Raw genomic sequence first — 22,241 nt, forward strand, 5'->3', positions numbered from 1 at the left:
CATAAAAGCATTAATAGTAAGTAATGCAATAATATCAGCATTTCCAGATGAATGATTATGGAATAAATGTGAATATATGATTACTTTAAAATGTTGGGAACTAGGGAGTCTCCTGGGTGGCTCAGTTGGTTAAGCGACCGACTCTGGATCTCAGTTCAGGTCATGATCTCTCGGTCGTGAGATCAAACCCCACATTCAGCTCCACTCTGGGTGCAGAGCCTGCTTGGGATTCTCTCACTCCTTTTCTCTCTGCACCTTCCCTGCTCACTCCCTCTCCCTCGCTCTCAAAATATATAAACATTTTTGAATATAATAAAGTGTTGGTAACTAGGGAATGTAAGTAACGCTCAAATATAAAAGCAGTATACAATACAAATCACATATGTGTGGGTAAGAAAAAAGGATCAGTCATAGAGTAATTTACGGAGTAGAATGGAACCAACTCTGTAAATCACAACATAACTTTAATGTACCTTTGCCGAGCCACAAATACTTGCATCTCCTCAGTGCATATAGAACATGCAGTAGTAAAGTTAAGGTAGTATGAAATGCATGTTCTTTTCTCAGAGGCTTATCACTAACATTACTACAAAACAGACATCCTGTGCTTTTTTCTTTCTTCCGTTAAAGTTGTATTCTATTACATTACAATGCTACAATTAATTTAGAACTCTGGTTGCTGAAATGAAATACTATACTGATTAGTCGGTGAACCCAAGAAAAATTGCATAATATAAATGTAAATATTACCATTTGTAGAAATTAATCACAACCATTCTGTTTTCCTAAATCAGTAATATGCTAAAACAATCCAAGTCTCTTGATAATGTAACTGATTTCTGTAGAGGATATACAGTGAAGAACAGAAATGTGATTTCTGGAAATAGGAGATTAAAACATTCAGAAGACTTAGTTTAAAGAAAAATGATTTATAAAATACACTGAAATTTTCAGTATTTTCCCCTTATGTTTTGAAACAAGAATGATAAACCCTAGTTTTGAAATAAGAGTACAGAGTACAAACCAAGAAAAATTTGAGCATAATATTATAGACTTATTTTAAGGCATAGAAAAAATCACCTAAGCAAGTTAAATCTGTTTTATTTTTGATCTTGTATATAACTTGACTAATTTTTCAATTATAACCTTATGTACTCCTTGCTTTTGCTACTTCACTTAGCTAGCATTTTCTTGGGGATATGCCTGAGTTTTATTTCCTATTATTATAAATTTGTCTCAGATTTACTTTCGCAGGCTAACTAGTCCATAATCAAAATATTTTTCTATTCTACCACTCCTTGAGCTGCCTTGGCATTGGCATGTATATAGAGGGCCAGACATGTGCATGTGTTACATACGTATGCTTCTCATGAAGTAATAATTAGTATTTCCATTTAAATGTAAAGGAAAGTAACTTCTGTTTTGACTTTGTAGTGCCCTTATTATAATGAATTATTTTCTGTGTTATTTTATTTATAACATACATTTTTATTTCTTCAAGAGACTGATCTCCTAAACATTTTCTGTTTTCCTCTTGAAATTATACACAGAAGACAAAAATGTAACATAACAAAGTAGTGATGGATCTCTCTCCATGGATATTTTTCTGGTCAAGAATTTTGATCTCATTCAAATGTGATGTTAAAGAAAAAACAAGTCTGCACTTAGTATGGACAAACTTTATTCAAAGTGATATTGCAAGGGATGGAAAGAGGCTATTGCAGTAGGGGGAAGGGTTTGACCATAAGAAGTGTAAGTGTTTCTTTCAAGAGTTAGACAAAAACAGTTTTTCTTTTAGTTGCCCTGAATTTCAGAGAAGGAATCAACTGATAAGGATTTTTAGAAGAAATGGTTTTAAAGTGTTTAAAATACTTCCTAGTCAACAATGAAAATAACCCTTCTTTACAATCATTTGGGTTCATTATTAAAATGACACCTTAATAATGTTTTTGTGTGTGTGTCTGTGTTGCACTTCATATGCAATTTCTCCCTCCATTCAGTCTTAAAAAAATACTTTTCTGCACTCTTGTTAGAAATGTATCACAGCCAATCGTGTGTAATGCATATTTATTTACCAGTATTTTCTTTCTCATTAGTTTGCAGCATCTTGAGAATGGTGTAGTGGAGAGAAAGTTGACTTTGAATTTCAGGTAAGAACCTTAGTAACTATGCATTTGTCTCTTTAATGTAAGTTCTCACCTGCATTGAGATAATGGGGACTGGAACTAACACATGAGGGTAATACAGATGATGAGGACTATAAAGATTTGAGATATAAAAAAATTGGATATCATATATACACATTTTTGTTTTGCTCTACATTTTTTAATCTACACAAAACATAAATTGCATTGATACTCTAAAAGACAAATATTATGACAGTGGCACAGAGCTTGGTTTCAAAGGTAAACATAAAGTGCCATGACTTATAAACTTGGTGTGTTTGTGATTTTCAAAATTTATCATATTTGTTCAGCTCTAAGAAACTACACTTATCTAATCAAGGCAAATAGAAACTCTCTGGTTATACATTATACTACAAAATAAAGAGAGGTAAACTTTGGTTCATAATGTAAAGAAGTACAACTATGTTAAACGATTTTCCCAAGAAATGTCATCTCTGTTTTTTGAAAGAGCCTTATGATTAGCACACATGAAGCATTCATAAAAGTCATCTTAATTTTATTATCTATTTACTCTATCTCTATAAAAATGATTGTTAAGGACATTTTGGTTGATTATATAAATGTATAAAAGGCACACAAGTTTAAAATTTACATATATATCTATTTTGAAGTAAACAGTTTTCTTTGTATTTCTTGTATCTTGTATTTAGATATTAAACATTTAGGAAATTAATATATCAATTTGAAATAGTTTATATTGCATCCAGCCATAGAGTTTAACATTTTAAATATTTATGGCTATACAAATTATTGAGCAATAATGCCATATTCAACTGCCTCCATAGCATTTTACGTATTTGATTTTATTTATCCTCCCAACAACACTAACTTCATTTTTTATGTTAAGCAACTGAGGATAAGAGTGTTTAAAATATATTTCTTTGTTGAGCCAGCTAATAAATGCCAAAGCTTGCTTGGATGAAAAATCTAGATATGCTCAGTTTCCAAATTTGTGAAAGATTTTGCACTCACAGGCACACACACATGTCACTTAGCTCAATATGAATATAATTACCATTAATGTTTATCTAACCTTATATTCTGTACACATGGATCATAAATATTTATGCATGTATGGGTATGTTGTGTGGATTTCCATGTATACAATAGTAAAGAGGAAAATAAATTTTCAATTTTATTTTTCAAATAAATTCACATGAAATGTGGATTACTATAGAATTATTTATATATTCATAATATTTAAGTCGTAAAAATATGTCAATGTACAAAGTTATTTGTGGCTTTGAGGTTCCCATTTAAAATAATGTTTCAGAAAAAAAACAATTGGCTGGGTCATTCATTCCATTTATGTATACATGTCAGGTGTGTGACACGTGATAATGAAAACAAAACACAGACATTGAATAAAAAATATAGTAGGCTTTATGTCCTGATCTCGAAATGAAAATGAAATTCCAGTGTTTTTTAAAAGAAACAAATTCTAATATAATGAACTAACTTTAAAAGAAAATTACGTTTTATCATTTTTCTACTTTCATAACAGCACATGCTATTTATAAATTGTCTCCCTTTCTGTAGATTTGGTACTAACAGTACACATTATATTTATGAAATACCATTTATGACTACTTAGGGTTATGAATTAAAGCATATATATGTTATTTGTATTCTTGTAAAATGGAATTCAAAATAATACATCAAAACAACTGCTACCCAAACCTGCATTCATATAGTTAATTGACTGTTAAATTTGGGGAAAAAGCAGCAACTTTTATTATGCATGCAGATAAGATGCTACTTAGAAATAAATAAAGTGGTAGGAACGTGATTTGTTTCTATAGATTTAAATTTTAGGGCATTATTTACACGCTAGGTGGCTCTGACTAAAAATAATTTTAGAAAATTGTACAATAAATAAATATAAAACTGTAATTTCATGGATGCTATTTCAAACACAATTAACATAAAACAATTATGAATATCTTTTCAAAATTAACACAGCAACTCAGGCATAGTTATCTGCAAATGCCACACTGTTATTTTCTTATTTTGTTAGTGAAAACCAATTTAAATTATACTATACAAAAATGCATGTGCATTGGAAATTTCTGTCACCTGAAAGGTGTTTATATACATTTACTTAATTTGAAAGGTCTTTTTTGCATTTAAATGTCATTAACTTATTAATTTTCATGAAAAAAAATAGTTAAAATAGGTTTTTAAGCAAGTGTTTTTATCTTTTATGTTGACTTTTTATACTTTACCTCACAAATTTATCTCAGGGACCCCAAATTCACTAGTAATTTAAAGAAACTGAAAGACATGCAAGTCTATAAACCCCCTAGCCATGATCTGTTGCAAGTGAATTTTCAGTTTTTTAAAATAGTATAAAATGTTCTTGTGATATATGTGTCTTATAAAATATTTTATGGGTATTTAAAATATGTTCAGCACAGTGGTAAATTTAATAAGCACAATAAGATTTTTCATGTTTAAAATATAGGACATTAGTATTTCCATAAGGGATAAAAATATATGTTTTTAATAGAACATGAAAGAAATATAATACAATTTATTTATGAATAATTAATCTTTTCCTCCCATGGGAATATAAGCATAAATCTTTTAGATAAAAATAGGTTATCTATCTCTTAATTTTCTTCTACTATTAAATTTCTTCCTACATTTTAAGGGCAGTTTAAACCTTATCTCTTTCAAAAATTCTCAAAAAAGAATCCATGTACTTTGTGGTTTTATAACACTTGCCTTGTACACACATAATTTACAAGCCTATGCTGCTTATTCCTGCTGGTATCAGCCACTCATTGTCATTTTAGCTCCATCAATTGTGCTAAGGCTTAAGAGTTAGCAAACTCTCGCTTTGGTTTAAAAAAAGAGAGAGAGAGAGAGAGGGAGAGAGAGAGAGAAGGGAGTGGCCAAATGGAAGTAGAAAAGAATTAATTAAAAGCTTTGAACCTCTCCTCATGCTCTCTGTATTTGTAGTGTATTCAAAGTTAGATTTTACTACTAATCTAAATAGAAAATAGAATAAATATACCGAGCAAATAACCCTTTAAAGTATTGACAACAATAATCTTTGGTTGACTTGCTATTTGTTAGGTACAGTGTTAATTCTTTGACATACAATTTCTCATTTAATTGGATCAGATTAAGGGAAATTATATCTTTACAATGTCATATATTTATATTTATATATGTAATGGAATGCAAAAAATATATCAAAGCAACTACTAAAACCTGCATTCATATGGTTTATTAATATTTAATATTAGTGTATATATAAAAATAAATATATAATAGTTTGGGGGCTCCTGGGTGGCTCAGTCGGTTAAGCATCTGACTTTGGCTCAGGTCATGATCTTATGGCTCGTGGATTCGAGCCCTATGTAGAGCTCTCTGCTGTCAGCACAGAGTCCACTTTGGATCCTCTGTCTTTCTCTCTGCCCCTCCCCTGTTTTTTTCTCTCTCTCAAAATGTAAATAAACATTGAAAAAAATATATATATATAATAGTTTATGTGTATGATATTATACATATAATTGTTATATATGTCCTGTATATGTAATGTTATTATCTCTATTTAAGGGAATTTAAAGGCATTCAGGTAAAGAACCAGAAATAGAGTATGCCTGACTTTTAAGTTGCCATTTATTTTTTTTAAGTCTGAATTTATAAACACTACAATATATATAATCCATAAAAAATCTATTGAGTACCTACTGTGCTTAAAAATATCCCAAAACATTGTGGAAAATATAAAAAATGATTAGGTAAAAATACAGTAATCAAAATCTTGCCAAATACATGTGGAAATTAAATCACCACATATTAACTTTAGCGACTTCAGCATCTGTCACACAAACAAATGGAAACCTTCTTATCTTTGCCTACTAAATCCAGTTCATAGTGCCCTCTTTGAAGCCCACAGTGCTTTTTCCAAGAAATTTCTTAATGCTTTCTGGCCTCTGTTCCCTTAATATTAAAAAATATTACAAGGTTTAACACTCCGTGATACTTTCACTATGTGTTTCCTTAACTTTATCTCTACATGATTATGAGATTCTGGAGAACAGGGTATTGAGGTTTTCTATGCATTTCCATATGTGTATTATTATGTGCAAACCCTGAGACATAATATTAATAAAATATTTAGAAATAAATGGGAATGTAATTATCATTATACTGTGCTTTCTGTAGGAATGGTAGAAATATTACAAAGGAAAGGAGATCAGTCAATCTGGTGTAATCAAAGAAAACTTTAAGAAATAACTGAAACAATGATACAATTGGAGAATCATTGAACTGTAGATAAATAAAAAAAAAAAAATCCCAGAAAATAGAAGAACATCTAGACTAAGAAAGTAACTGCCATAAGAATACATTTTCCATAAAATATAGAGGATTGAAGTTTTTCCAAAGAAGACACTTTGTACAGAAAACCTGGGTAAATAATAATCAAATTATGAGGGTCAGAAAATGAAGGATCTACAAAGCAAAGCTATCAAGATAGTTTAATCAATCTCTAGTAGGTGATCAAAGTCACTAAAGAAACTACTTGATCATAAGTGTCAAATGCCAAAAGTAGGAGCTCAAAAAAATTATTTATGACAGATTAAAAAATTTAAATTAGTAAGATCAGTCTGAGGGAGTTCAATTGTTTAAGCTTGAATTGGGGAGAATCTCCACTTGGAGAATAACAATGGCCATGAAGACCAAATTGGATCATATTAAGGACAATTGTAAAACATATTTCAAGACCATAAATTAAATAATTCATGACAGTTTGGATTAGGAAATGTGGGAAAGGGATGAATCAAATTACAGTCTATAAGGTAGGTAACTGAGGGAATGATGATGATAATGGTCCAGAAATATAGATATTAATATTTAAAGTCTGTGTTTTAATATGTCAAATTAAAAATTTTTACCATTTTAATTGAAGCACTACAGACATATAGAAGAGTGCACAGATCATAAGTGTACAGTTGAATGGGCAGAGTAAACACATTTGTGCAAACACGACTGTGGTCAAGTAACATAGTATTATATATTCCCAATTTACTGTTCATCTTTATTACCGTTGTGGGGATTTTACACAATTTTTTCTGTGAATATTCTTGCCTAATTCTGTAGGTGCAGTTGTATACCCATTTAGGAAGTTGCTACTCATTGGGTCCATGCATGTTTAAATTTAATAGATAAAGTCAAGTAGTATTCCAAAGTCTTATGACAGTTTGTATTCATAATCTGTACCGTATGAGATTCCACTTTCCTTTTGAAATGCCTTTTCTTTCCTAAATATTTTTTTCTGAGACAGTTATATCATCAGTATTTTTGAGAGATGCAGAAGCTATATTATTGTAGGTATAAGAATAAATTAGTCCATGATTAACAGCACATAATGAACTTAGTCTATTTCTTATAGTTAATATTAAATAATATATAAAAGAATACTATATATTAAAGGATGCGATATACTTGAAATTTAAGAGTTTACAGTTGAATAATATCTTAGCACTCAGTGAAAACTTTCTTTCTACCACTGAGCCTTTTAAAGCATTAAAAAACAGCTGTCCAGCAGTTCAAAGTATTACAGGAGGTTGTAAAGAGCTTTGGATCACCACTGCAGCCATTCATACATGAAATTTGAGAAGGCTTTTGTGGGCTGGATGTAGTAGGTAATTAATTTGGGAAAATTCCAGAGGTTAAGACCAGATGAGCTATTTCACTTCATCTGGACCTGCTGCTACTGATAAATGGTTGAGGAGTTTTTGTTTATGGAGGAAACTTCCATAAGAGTTCTGCTTCTGCAAGAGGAAAACTAAAAGACATCATGCAACATGGGTTAAATCTCACACCGCAAATAGCATGGTTGCCATTTTTGCAATGTGGATTCTTCTAAATGAGAACTTTTCCACATAAAGTGTGGAGGTGATGGCTCAGAGAATAAGAAATTGGTTATCACAATAACAGTAGCAGAATTTTTTTGTAAAATTAAAAACATTTTAATGTTTACTTGTTTTTTGAAGGAGTGAGGGGGGGGGAGGGAGAGACAGAAAGAGAAAGAGAGGCAGAGAGAGAGGGCGACATAGAATCCTAAGTGGGCTATAGGCTGTGAGCTGTCAGCACAGAGCCCAACACAGGGCTTAAACTCACAAACTGCAAGATCATGGCCTGAGCCTAAGTCAGACGCTTAACCAGCTGAGCCACTTAGGGGGCCTGGTTATCACAGAACTTTAATGAGACTTGATAGGGGTAAGTAAACCGTGTACAATGTACCAGTAAGTTCACTAAAGTAGTAATTAAACTAAAAACTAAGTCAATAATTATTGTCACTTAGTGGGAAAAAGGCATTGGCTTCAAAATTCCAATAATTTAATGTCTGCACTGGTGAGTTACTAACAAAAATATTGTTAACTTCTACAGAAGACATGCTTTTAGTAAAAATATAACCGGTAAATCTCTATAAGATGTATAATGAAATTACTGTAAAATTTAGCTTAATAGATAATTATGATATATCTGTGATTTTGTCATAATAATTTTATTAGAAATATACTGCAAGTTCGAATGTCACCTATTCTAAGAAATTTGTTTAGAAACTGCAATTAAATAATTCAGAAATAATTAATTCAGAAGACAACCCATTAAATTATAACCCTCCCCACAGGTTAAGTTGGTGCCAAATGTATTGTTTAATTTATCATTCTTAGTATTTTTAGACAGCCTCAAGGCAGAGAATGAAGTAATAATAAATAGGGAATAGTGGATAATTAGAGAAGGAAATGTGGAACAAAATTACTAAGGGCTTTAGGTGAAGTTCATTATTACTATTTAATAGTGCCCAAGAGCATTCGATCAAATTATGGATCAAGTTTAAAAGTGGGCTGAATGAAATCCTTGTGGAGGAGAGTTTTCTTACTTTTTTTTTTCCTCAGGATTCAGCTCAGTATTAAAAATATATATTCAAAATATCCCTTACAAGTCATATTTTGACCAAGCCTTATGGAAAATCACATTGTGGGGGGGGGGGGGGGGATTGTGGATGTAGATGTGAGGGTTAAGTCACATATATTGGGATAAGGGAGATTACAAAAATATAAAATAAAGACAAGGTGAGGGAAAATGTATAATCAAACAGCATGAGCTTGTTTGTCAATAAGCTGTGTGCCACACAGACTGAGACCATCACATGATTAAGCAGTAAGGCACTTCAGGGATAATGGATTAAGTGACATATTGTAAATCAGCCCTCAGGCCATTTAGTGCCTGGGGAAATCTCACCTTTCTAACTCCTTTCTTGTGGATCACCCTAGAGCGTCATATTTTCATTATTAAACTTTTAAAGGCATAAATGCATATTTACTTGTTTTTATAATTGTTTCATTTCATTACTGAAGTCATAGTTGTGCAACCTATGAATGCTACCCTGCTCATGCGGTATAGAGTTATTCCTACCAGTTCTTAATTAAACCCAGTTTTTTTTTTTTTAGGCAAGGAGTAAGAGATGTGCAATTTCTGTTCATTCTGTACAGAACTAGGGTATGGAAATTTGTGGTCAGTGGAAACAAAGTATGTTAGGTTTGTTTATCAACTGCATGCTGGAGGCTAAGTGATGTGCTTTGAAATTCTATCGGGACTAATAATAATGATATTAATATTAACAATAGGATGTACTTCATGAATTCTAAGAAATCTATGTCTTATTTATGTATAAGTTGACCTCACTTGTGATTTTATCATGATACTGAGTAGCAGAGACTAATTCCCAAATGTCAATATATTTTGCCTATAAAAGAAATATATAGCCCTATTTCAAATGTTCTCTATACTAATGATAGCTAGATAGCTACACTGTTGAATACATTCAAAAATCCTTGTGAAAATGATTTCATAGTTGTTGTCTAACCTATGGGGTGAAATATATTTTTGTTACTTATTTACAACATCAGCATTTTGAAGCATGAACACTCAAAATTAAAAAAGAAGTAGTTCACAATGGCATTTAATGAGTAGAAAATCTCAAGGCTAAATTGCCCAATTTTATGAATCACTAATTCATTGATAATCAGTCTTATCTCAATGTGATTCAGTCCCCAGTTCCAAAATATTCACTTTGGACCAGGCATTCTGCTAAGACCTGGAGATATGTATATTAATCTTAGAACTCCCAAGAGTCCAAAATAAAGAGAAAAGGTAGATACATACTCATCCATTTATGAATTGGATGTGCTGTGAAGGGTATCCACAAAGGAGGTCATGAAAGAACAAAGAGGAAGAAGTCTTTATTGGAGAGGTATCATTTGAGTTAGACTTTGAAGCATTTGGTTTAGATATTTTCTCATTGACATAGGAGCACAGAGATTTCAAGAAACAGTATTAGAAAAAACTCATTTGTGGCAATGGTGAGTAGTCCAGTTTCTGAAGCATAGGGTATAGATTAAGTTGATGGTGAAACTGAGAACGGAAAGATAATTTGGATCCTTTTATGAAGATCTGTAGGGTCAGTGCTAAAATTGCCAAAAAGTGCCCCTTCCTAATGGGAATTTATGGATGATTTTGAGTAAAGAATGGCATGACTTACTTCTCTTTTTGGAAGATCACTTTGATTTATGAAAACATTGATGGTGATTAAAAAGGGGAGGCTTTAAAGATTTACAGTACGGGGTGCCTAGGTGACTCAGTCTGTTAAGCATCCGACTTCGGCTCAAGTCATGATATCACTGTCCATGAGTTCGAGCCCCGCGTCGGCCTGTGTGCTGACAGCTCAGAGCCTGGAGCCTGCTTCAGATTCTGTGTCTCCCTCTCTCTCTGCCCCTCCCCTGTTCATGCTCTGTCTCGCTCTGTATCAAAAATGAATAAACATTAAAAAAATAATTAAAAAATATTTACAATATGAATAGAAACTTGATCATACTGGATTAGAAATATTTACGGGGCGCCTGGGTGGCGCAGTCGGTTAAGTGTCCGACTTCAGCCAGGTCACGATCTCGCGGTCCGTGAGTTCGAGCCCCGCGTCGGGCTCTGGGCTGATGGCTCAGAGCCTGGAGCCTGTTTCCGATTCTGTGTCTCCCTCTCTGTCTGCCCCTCCCCCGTTCATGCTCTGTCTCTCTCTGTCCCAAAAATAAATAAACGTTGAAAAAAAAAATTAAAAAAAAAAAAAAAGAAATATTTGAACCCAGTGAAAAGCATTGTTGGGAGGGAAATAAGAATCATTGAAGAGAGATCTGACAGGTGTTTATTACATTTTTTCAAGACAGAGATGATGACAGTTTGAAGTAAATTAATAAAATCTCTATACATGGATTTCAGTATGTATCAGGGGTAGTGGGACAGGTAACCACAAGAAAAGAAAATTTAGGTTTGTATTGGAGGATCTGAATGGACTGGGACACAATTATTGGACACAATATGAAACGGATAATTAAAATATGAACAACTTTGGAGGGGATGAAGATGGTTAAGTTTAAAAATCATAAATCTGAGGTACTTGTTAGTTATCTAGATAAAGATAACAAATAGAAGCTTATTTGATTTTGGGTCTGAAGGAGCTTATGAAACATCATGTCTGGATAAAATATCTTAACAACTATGGTGTGTGTGTGTGTGTGTGTGTGTGTGTGTGTGTGTGAAGTGCATTCAAGATTAAGATTATAAGACTAGATGAGTTTAGGGCGTATAGAAGAAAAAAAGATCTGAGAGCCAAATCTGAGGACCTCAGATTTTAGATTTTGAAGGTTGGGTAAAGGAGGACATATAAGTAAAAGAAACTGAGATACGTTGATGAGGTATAGAGGCTAAGGAAAGAAAGTATATCATGAAGGAGAGAATTGTCAAATTCTTCAAATGCTAAGAGTTTGGATAACACATTTTAGCAACATGAAGATAATTGTAAACTTTAAAAAGGGTTCAGTACACTTTTGGTAATGAAAGCCAATTGGAATATGTTACTAGCAAAATGAGGAAGTGGAAATAGCAAATGCAGATAACATTTTCCAGATGTTTGGATAAGATGAGGAATAGAAAAATAGATTAGACTGTTGGGACTTCTAATGTCAACCCATAATGTGCTTCCCACACAAATTCAAAATTAATTTAGAGGTAGGCACAGTAACCAAATAAATGGAATACTAATTACTATGAAATGTTTTATTATTGGTAAATTTTAGGTGGGAAGATATGGCTAAAGTATGCTTCCAAGCTTCCAAGTGGACTTGCTAACATGCTCTGCCCCACCTCAACCTCTCAAAAGGTTATACTTTGAAACAGAGCTCCTAAGAGCAAGTTTCAATTTCCTCTATAGACACCCTTACCTCAAACTGTTGCTTGGTCCCTGTAGGGGGTTGGACAGCCCATGTTCTCATAGTCAGTAATAGATTAGCTTTATCCAATCAGGAAACCAGAGCAAAGACAAGCTACCAGAAAAATTACTCACATCCAGATATGCCCCATCCGCACTCAACATTGAATATTTCTACCTGCTGTTACCAATTTTTCTCAGCCATGGCTTAGTTATCCCCTTTGGAAGAAAAGAACAGAAGCCTATCCTGATTATCCTACTCTTAGCTCCTTCAGCTGCTTTCAAGATACTACTTACTGCTTAAAATTGCTTCTTAGTTAATTACCCTGGTTCCCAAATAGGACAGTGTAGAATCTTTCCCTGGAAAGCAAATAATATATTAAATTAATTCTAATCCCACTATGTATCCAAGGCAGAATATTCACTTTCTGTTTTATCATCCATTCATCCAGTGTATCTCCAACCATGCTTTTCCAATTTGTCCAGTTGTCTTCAATGAAATTAAGTGATATTAGCTATGCAATGCCAGTGATATAATAGTATCCCCTGTTTGAGCAGAGCCTTTATTACCCTAAGGGAGGGAAAATATATTTCTCCGTCCTCCTGTACTACTGTCTTCCCTTCATTCTCTTAACACTCCTTAATTTGCCAGCCCAATCAATCTAAGACCAATAGGGACAAGTTATAGTGCCATAAGGTCAGGTTTATAAACCTATCTCAGTGAGAAAAACTGTACACTGATGGAACCATGCAATTTTTCCACAAAGAAAAAAGAGAAGGTTACTATAAGATTTGGGATACGTGGCATTTAGGTGAAATCTAAATGAAGTATTGTTTCGATAGGCTAAAAACAAAGCTGGGCTTTCTGTAAAGGGGTCAACATGAGATCTGGTTTGAAAAGTGGACCCAGGATTATGTTTCTATGGAAACTACAAAGTGAATTTAAATGTGGAATGTTGTGTCCAGAAAACCATTATCTATATCTCTGCACCTGGATTAAAAATTGAGGCTGCTCCTCTGTATCAAAATGACTTAGATACCCAAGCAAGAATAGCATGGGTTTTGTTTTGTTTTGTTTTGTTTTATTTTCTTAGTGACATGCTTTCAAACCACATTTCTGCTGGCATAATTTTCAGGGCACAAAGTTGCTCAGTGATTAAGAAATCAGTAGTCACTAAAGAAGGTGGTTGTTATGACACTTCACAGCTGCAGCATATCCTCAGAGACAGATTGTTTCATGTTAACTTTGAGCTGGCCTTGTCTGTTATCCCAGTGTAATGAATGAGACAGCCAATTTAAAATTTCTCACTAAGTGTTAATTTCTGTTATTACTGATTTTTTAAATATCAGGATCTCTCTCTTTTTTTTTTTTTTGCCATTTTCTTAGTCTGCAATGGTCTTGCCTCACATATTCATTTACGTCACACACCCTCACTTTTTTCAAAGTGCAGTTTTCTCATCCTATCTAAAATTTCAGCTTTTCCCCCTAAAACTTATTATCTACTTCTCTGCATTATTTTCCTCTTGGCCCTTATCACTATGTTTACTTAGTATAGGAAGCAGCCTCTAAAATGGTTCCCAAATGTTCCCCATCTCCTAGTATTCATGCCCCTGTGCAATTTCCTCTTCTTTAAATGTGGGTAAGACTCATTGACACATTTCTAACAAGGACAATATGACCTAATGGCAGGTTGCCACTTCTGAGATTAGGTTTCAAAAAAACAAAACAAAAAAAAATGATGGCTTCCAACTCTCTCTTTGGGGAAAAGAAGCTGCTACTATTTAATAAGTAACCCTATGGTCAGGATCATATGGCAAAGAATGATGTCTCCAAACAACAGCCAATAGACATGTGAGGGAGCCTGTTAGTGAAGCTTCTGACTGCAGCTCTGCATGAAATGTTGACAGCAGGCTATGAGAGACCCTGAACTAGAAGCACCCTAAGGAGCTGCACCTGGGTTTGGGACCCTCAGAAACTGTGAGATAATACGTGTTTTAAGTTGTTTACTCTTTGACATAATTGATTATGCAGTAGTACTAGATAACTGTCACTTTTATTTAGCTTGACTACCATTTACCAACTAGAATATTAACCCATGTACGCAGTGATTTGGGTTTTGTTTTGCTTTTCCATTGTTTTCCTGTTGCTTAGAACTGGGAATAGCACTATCATTTCATATTAATATACAATCATAAGGTGTCCAGAATTTGGCACTCTGATAAGGAAGTAGAATATGCAGTCTTAATACATCTAGCTCATCATGTAATATAAGGGTCCCTTGTCTGATCACAAAAGGGGTTTTATCCAAAGAAAATCCACTTAACAAAAGGCACAAAGAAAAGAGTAGCCTGGAAATTAGCAAGTCCTTTTGACACACATGACCCACATTACACATGGCTGATAATGTGTTGCCTTTCATACAAATGAAGAAATAAACAGAATAAGAGTTTATCAGCAGTACCTCAATCTTTTCTTCATTCTTGGAGGTTATTTGAAGAAATAAAACTTAAACAGATGTTGTAGTACCAGTTTGTTGATAAAAATAGCAATTTAATAATTGTATTCCTGATGAACCACAGACTGCCTCCATTGGTTACTGAATTCTTGCTTAGCTATATCTACCAATTACCAAGCAAAGTGTTGTGTACTATAAAAAAAATAGAATTTATTTTGAAGATTATAGTAAATTTCCCCATTTCTCTTTTGGTCACTCCGCTTGTCTCAGTGATCACATTTCTGTATGTGTGTGGGGTAGTTTCTAGGACCATCACTCTCTTGAATTAGCCCATTTTACTATCCCTGTCCCAATATATGCTGTTTTTAAAACTTTAGCCTCATTATAAATCTTAATAATTTGGGGCATGAGTTATCATCCTTTATTCTTTACATAAGGAATTTATATATTCTTTGGTATAGGTTCATTGGAAAGGGCTTATTGACCCCTACTCACAAAATTGTGAATTTCATTGAGATTAATCTACAGTTCAAGATGGAAAGAAAAAAGTCTTTACAATAGAGTTTATCCTTACATAAATTTCTTTCACATCTTTAGTTCTAGACACTGTATTTTTGTTTTTATTACTGGTATCACTTTTTAAAAATATATTTTTCATTCTATATTGGTAATGAATAAAACTGTAAATGACAGTAATGTCTTACATGAAGAGAAATCTTTGAGTTTGGTGTAACTAAACTCATCAAATTTGCCTCGTCATTTGTTCTGTAAAAGTTTAATACAAGAAGTTTCTTTTCTGCCTTTAGGACACAATGAAGTTTTCTTTAATTTTCCTTTATTAGCTTTACAATTTAACCTTCAAAATTAAATATTTAATCCATCTAGTTTCCATCCTTGAATGTCGTGTTTGATTAAGTTTCTTGTTCTCTGTATAGAGAGCTAGGGTTCCTGCTGCAATCTACTAAAACTCTCCATCTTTCCCCAGTGATTTATGCTAATGCTTTATTGTATGTGAAATGGCCAAATAGAAATGGTCTGTTTCTACCTCTATATTCTTTTAATTGGCTTATCTGTGTGTGTTCTTATAAATGCAAAAATTTAAAACTGTAGCATACTATAATATATTTTACTTTTATCTTTTTAAAAACTTGTTTAGGCTCTTTGTGCACTCTTGTAAGTCTCTATACATTTTAGAGCATTTTAGGTTTCTTGAAAAGAAGAAAAGCCCTAGAATTGGGAATGCATAGAATTTACATGATTTAAAGATATAGGACAGATGTCTCATAGAAGAAATAGATTATTATCTAGAACATATAAATAACTTCCTCAAATTAACAACAAAAATACCAAAACTATAATAGGAAGTGGATAAAGAATATATATTTAGGCAATTTACAGACTAGGAAACCGAAAAAGTCAATAAGCATTTGAAGGCATGTGTTAAAATCATTGGCATTAAACAATGTTGGTTAAAGCAACACTGGGATATCATTTTCTATCTCAATTACTTTCACATAAGAACACTTTGTAATCCCAAGTGTTGATGGGGATGTTTTGTGACATTGTAAAATTCCTCTGGTTATGGGAATATCTTTGGGACTCTCTCAGAAATCTAAATACAATGTTTTATGCTCAGCACGAAATAAGGGGCTCAGTATATTGTGTTTACTGCCTTAGACAATCAAGCTCAAGAAAAATTCCATCATATAAGAATGTGTCAGCTTGAACAATAACACACCATTATCTTACCTTGCTCAATAAAAGGAATAAGAAATACAGACATCTTGGATATCCTAAAACCTATATTAAGATAATTGCTGGTACATATCTCACACAGATAAAAAGGTCATACATACATTAATTTTTATAGACATAAACAATTTGGGGCAACTTAATAATGCCTGAATAGTAACAATGAGATCTGTTGCAGTGTTTTCTATAACCATTAAGATAAGCAACACCAAGAAAAATACAGATTTATGGGGTGCCTGGGTGGCTCAGTTGGTTGAGCGTCCAACTTCCGCTCAGGGCATGATCTCACTGTTCATGAGTCCAAGCCCCACCTCAGACTCTGTGCTGACAGCTCAGAGCCTGGAGCCTGCTTTGGGTTCTGTGTCTCCCTCTCTCTCTGCCCCTGCCCCGCTTACGCTCTGTCTCTCTCACTCTCGAAAATAAACATTACCAAAAAAAAGAAAGAAAAAAAGAATAATACAGATTTAAATCTCCTAACTATGGTACATTTTTTTCTTTTCTTGCCTTTGATTTTTCCCTTTGATAATTATTTATTATCTTTACACATGTAAATGTCATTTGAATTTTCTACCTCATCAAAACTAAGTTTACATCTGTGGTACATTATTTCTGTGTGTGCAGCATCAAAACATTACATTCGTTTATCTTAAGGTACCAAAAAAAGTCTTTCTTCAACACGATGGACATTCATGTCATTAGCGTACAAGAGGCAGCAACGAAATGAATATGGAATCAAAGTACACATCAGAGTGATCCAGATGACAGAAAAAAATGGACATGGCAAGAGGACGACAGCTCAAACAGAGTTTAAAGCATCTTGTAAAAATCAAAGCAGTAATGAATTTCACTCGACACAACCAGCCCCTGTTATCAGGAGATGAATGGAAATCTCTGTTTTTCTTTCAGGGGTTAGAGTAGAAAATGAAAATGACAAGAAACCAGTGAAAGTTAGGAAGTTTAGGGGAAAAGTGCTACTCTGAAGACAGTTTCTTATTATGAATTCCATTTTATTTCAATGAATTCTTTTGAAAATTTTTTAATGTTTATTTATTTTTGAGAGAGACAGAGACATAGCATGAGTGGGGAAGGAGCAGAGAGCAAGGGAGATTCAGAATCTGAAGCCAGCTCCAGGCTCCTAGCTTGTCAGCCCAGAGCCTGGTGTGGTGCTCGAACCCACAAACCGCAAGATCATGACCTGAGCCAAAATCTGACGCTTGACCTATTGAGCTACCCAGGTACACCTATTTCAATGAATTCTTCATGTGTTCAGTGAAGGGTTTAATCTCTCCAAATTGTATCCATTTGTCCTAACTACCAAACGCCCAAAATAATAATTATAACTATTTCCCCTACTTTACAGAATGATTTCTAAGATATTATTTCAGTTATTTCACAGGGTAACCAAAGGAGTTAAGTCGGGTATATATTATCAGCAAACCAGCATTGTATTTTAAAAAGTCAAGTTAGAAAGATCTTCTAAACAAAGAACAGAAAGGTGTGAACTAAAACCTAGTTTTTCTTACTCCAAATGCTGTATTGCTGCCATGACTACATTCTGCTATTATAAAAATGTAGTAGTTCTACGTAATTCAGCATGTATAAAATGAACTTTACTTAGGTTTGCATATTTAGGTAAGAGAGAAGTGAGTGATTATCACTCTAAATATGGCACCTTCTGACAGTCATGCTGATATTCTATGAAGCAGTTCAAAAGACAGTCCGTGTGTTTAATAAACATAGTTTTGGCTTTAGGATAGTTTTAGAATCATCTTATTATTTGTGAGAAAAAAATTAAAAGATGTTAACATGCCCAACTTCCTTTTTTTTTAAATACAGAATTATAATATATTTTGGCTCTTGAGCCTAATGAGTAAGAAAAATGAAGTTGGTTGGGGGTGCATTTCTAGCAAAATGGCAAAAGATTCAGATACAAATTTCAAGTGTACCAGCAGATTAAACTGCAAAACAGTTTGCATATAGACAAGAAATTTGAGCAATAACCCTGTGAGATTTCAGGAAAAAAAAGAAACTGGAAAAAAATACCACTGGCCAAAAAAAAAAAAAAAAAATAGGAATTGCTAGAAGAAGAGAAGCAATACAGGCAAGAAAAGGAAAGAAAGTAAATGAACTGTCAGTATGGGAACAAAGTTGATGACCAATGTCTGGATCATCCAGTGAGGACTCATGGTAAACAATTAAAGAAGTTCAGTACCTAATTCTGGGCAAGATCTAATCTACCATAGGAACTTATTTCTCCCACTTATCTTTCCTCCATAACTCTATCCTAATATCTACAGACTATGATGTTTCTCTTTTTATTAACTCCCCACTCCCCATGTCCTACCATGACTTTCAATACAGATGAGTTATTTACTTTTCAGTGTATTCCATGTGTGAATCACTCTCGTGTTTGTTGTTCAGCTTTAATTAAGAAAGAATGATTACAATGTTACATTTTTATTTTAATTAATTTAATTTTCTTTTGTAAAAGAGTAAGGAGAATGGGGAACAAAGATTTAATATAATTGAACCTCTACAAACTATATTTTGCTCTAGTAAGTTTATTTGCCTATACTTATATATATATATATGTCATTTCAGTTTTTAAGTGTAAATTCCATACCATTAATTACACTCATAATGTTGTACAATCATCACCACTATTTCCAAAAATTATTACTATACAAAAACTCTGAACCTAATAAACAATAAGTGATATGGAATACTTCATAAATTCACATGTTATTCTTTCACAGAGGCCAAGCTAAGCTTCTCTCTGTTGTTCTGATTTCTGTGTATGTGCTGCCGAAGCAAGTTCTTGAGTCATTTTTCTCCAAGTAGTTTCTATGTTAGAGCTTCAGGAAGCCCACCAAATAGAATGATTGCATCCTTTTGGAAATTAGTAGTAAGAAGAATTTAGTTGTTGAGCCACCTGTGGCTTGGCCTTGCTTCATGCTGAATTCTGAATTGCCAAAATTCTTCACTCATTTTTATATTTCTAGGATTACATAGCACAAGCCTAAGATTTGAAAGTGATGCAAAGCACAAACTTAGAATTATGCTTCCTCAGTCAACTGGGGTTTGGTGCTTTGATTGATGTCATCATTGTTGTGGATGTGAGTTTATGTCTTCATCGTTTTTTTCACTAAGAATAATGAAGAAATAGAATATGCTGACTTTAGAGAGTTTTGTTTTTTGGGGTTTTTTTGTTTTGTTTTGTTTTTTGATTTTTTTTTTTTACTTCAACTAGTATATGAAGTAGTACTGGTAAAGTAGGAATTTGAGAATGTCTACAAGGAAGTTTCAAAAATAAAGACATTTCTGTCTCAAAATTAAAAGCCAGATATAATGGTAATAACAATACAGATATAAACATATAGGGGCACCTGGGTGGCTCAGTTGGTTGTGCGTCCGACTTCAGCTCTGGTCAAGATCTCACGGTTCATGGATTCCAGCCACATGTCAGGATTTGTGCTGACAGCTCAGAGCCCGGAGCCTGCTTCCGATTCTGTGTCTCCCTCTCTCTCTGCCCCTCACCTGCTTGTGCTCTGTCTCTGTCTCTCAAAAATATATAAACACTTAAAATTAAAAGAAAAACCAAATACAAACATATAAAGAGAAATGGCTATTAAATTCAGTCTATATATTTCTAATAAAAATGCCTTAACCAGCCACCCCATGGATGATTCTTTGACTCTTTTATGAAGCAGCTCCATATCAAATAAGAAAAATAAGTTTGAAATACATAGACTAGATTATGTGAAATGACTTAAAGCATAACTGTATTGATAGAAAAATATTTCTAAGTAAATTAACCTGTAGATAACTGTAAGTACACTTTTATAACTTCTAAGCAAAATACATCACAACAATCTTACTTAAAAATTCCTCTGAAAAATATCCTTGATTATTCTGGTTGTATTTATGTTAACTCAACACTACAAATTTTCTGAATATAAAATGTTGATATAAATTAATTAGGTATATTTTGTTATTTGAACCACAGAGGAAGATAGCTGCAGCACTGGACTATAAAAGGACTTACTTTATTTAATGACTTTTCCCCTTTTATCCACATAAACCATTCCATTCTCTTTCATTACTTTAGGCAGTTATGATTGAATTTTATATATTTTTATTTATATATATTCCTAAATAAGTCATTGCTTGAATATTTATGTATGTATCATTTTCCTTCCTTTTTCACTCAGCTTAGTTCCTTAAAGTTGACATACATTAATATGTGTATATGGATGTATGTAATATAATTTATCTATCCATTTCTCAAGGGATAAGTACCTAAACTGCTTTTAAATCTTGGAAAATGTATACACACACATATGCACACAAGTATACACACACATATGCACACAAGTGTGCATATATATGTGCATATATATACATACATGATAAACATCAATATATATCAAACATCATATAGGTAAAAATCAAAAAAGGTTGTTAAAAATAAATTTGAGGGAATTTATATAAAAGCTGAAAAGATAAAAATGAAAAATGTAAGAGACAAGATCCAAAGATCCAAAAGCTGAATTAATAGGGGTCTCTAGAAGAGCAAACAGAAAATATTGGGAGGAAAAAATGTTAAAGAAATAATAGAAAAAATATTCAGATACATAGAACATATATTTCAATTTGAAGGTTATTTTGAATGACCAAAATGAAAAAGAAAGCAAAACCTGAGAGTTCTCATGAAATCTTAAACATTAAGAATAAAGAGATCCTAAAGTTTCATTGTATATTATAAAAACAAAGTCATTGACAAAAGAGAAGACACAGATTTAAATCAGACTCTGTGTTGAGAAAGGCAATCTCCTTGTGCAAAGCTGGTACGTAGACTGGGCCTGGGGCTTGAAACACTTTCTTACCAGGAGAGAAAGAACTCACACAGCTGTTACTACCCAGTGTGGAAATAGCTTTTCCTGTTTCAGACTAAAGGAATCCCTCTTTGTCTTTGCTTGAAATGCGTGACATGTGGCACCTGGCCAATCCCACTATTACATTTGTCGCCAGGGGGGAGGGCACAGTATCTTTTAGGGTAGGCAACTGTCCTGCATTGGCCTCCAAGAGAGACCTGCTGACCTTGGGGGACCAGTGCCCACTATTGAAGTTGCTCTTGTTCTGTCTCTTCTACATGAGTAAACATTGTTCCGTCCACTGCTTGACTGTATTTTGTTCTTCTTGCTGACTCTGATAAAGAGATGTAGTGGGCAAAAGTAATTAGAGTCCTCCCCTAGGACTGGCAATCAGTGAATAGTAATATACTCACCAATTTCCAGTAGCAACACTGGATGGTGGTAGAAAATGGAACCGTTTTTTCAAGGTTCACATTTTTATTTTGTTATTATCTTAGGAGAAAAATAAATATTAGTGGCCTAATATTGTAAAATTATTAGTGTGTCATAAAAATTTAATATTAGAGAAGGAAATGTAGAAGAATGTAGGAGGACATATATTTATCTTAAAATTTTGAGTTACAAAATATGTTGAATATTTATTGCTAAAGAAATATATGCTTGAATATAATATTTAAATACATAATTGCAC

At 33.2% G+C, this 22,241-nt stretch overlaps 1 long non-coding RNA gene and 1 other non-coding gene across 3 annotated transcripts in view; one reads left to right on the forward strand and one right to left on the reverse strand.

The window, feature by feature from the left end:
- The window catches only part of LOC125174012 (uncharacterized), a 422,588-nt gene that overhangs the window by 165,156 nt on the left and 235,191 nt on the right, over window positions 1–22,241 (forward strand). For both annotated transcript variants that reach the window (XR_007155219.1, XR_007155220.1), the window contains exon 4: window positions 2,097–2,150. This is a non-coding gene — a long non-coding RNA (uncharacterized LOC125174012). The remainder of the gene's footprint in view (window positions 1–2,096; window positions 2,151–22,241) is intronic.
- On the reverse strand, window positions 19,388–19,490 carry LOC125147404 (U6 spliceosomal RNA). The gene has a single exon (XR_007145174.1). It is a non-coding gene; the product is annotated as a U6 spliceosomal RNA (small nuclear RNA).

The sequence above is a fragment of the Prionailurus viverrinus genome, chromosome A1 (genome assembly GCF_022837055.1).
Source record: "Prionailurus viverrinus isolate Anna chromosome A1, UM_Priviv_1.0, whole genome shotgun sequence".
Taxonomy (NCBI): Eukaryota; Metazoa; Chordata; class Mammalia; order Carnivora; family Felidae; genus Prionailurus; species Prionailurus viverrinus.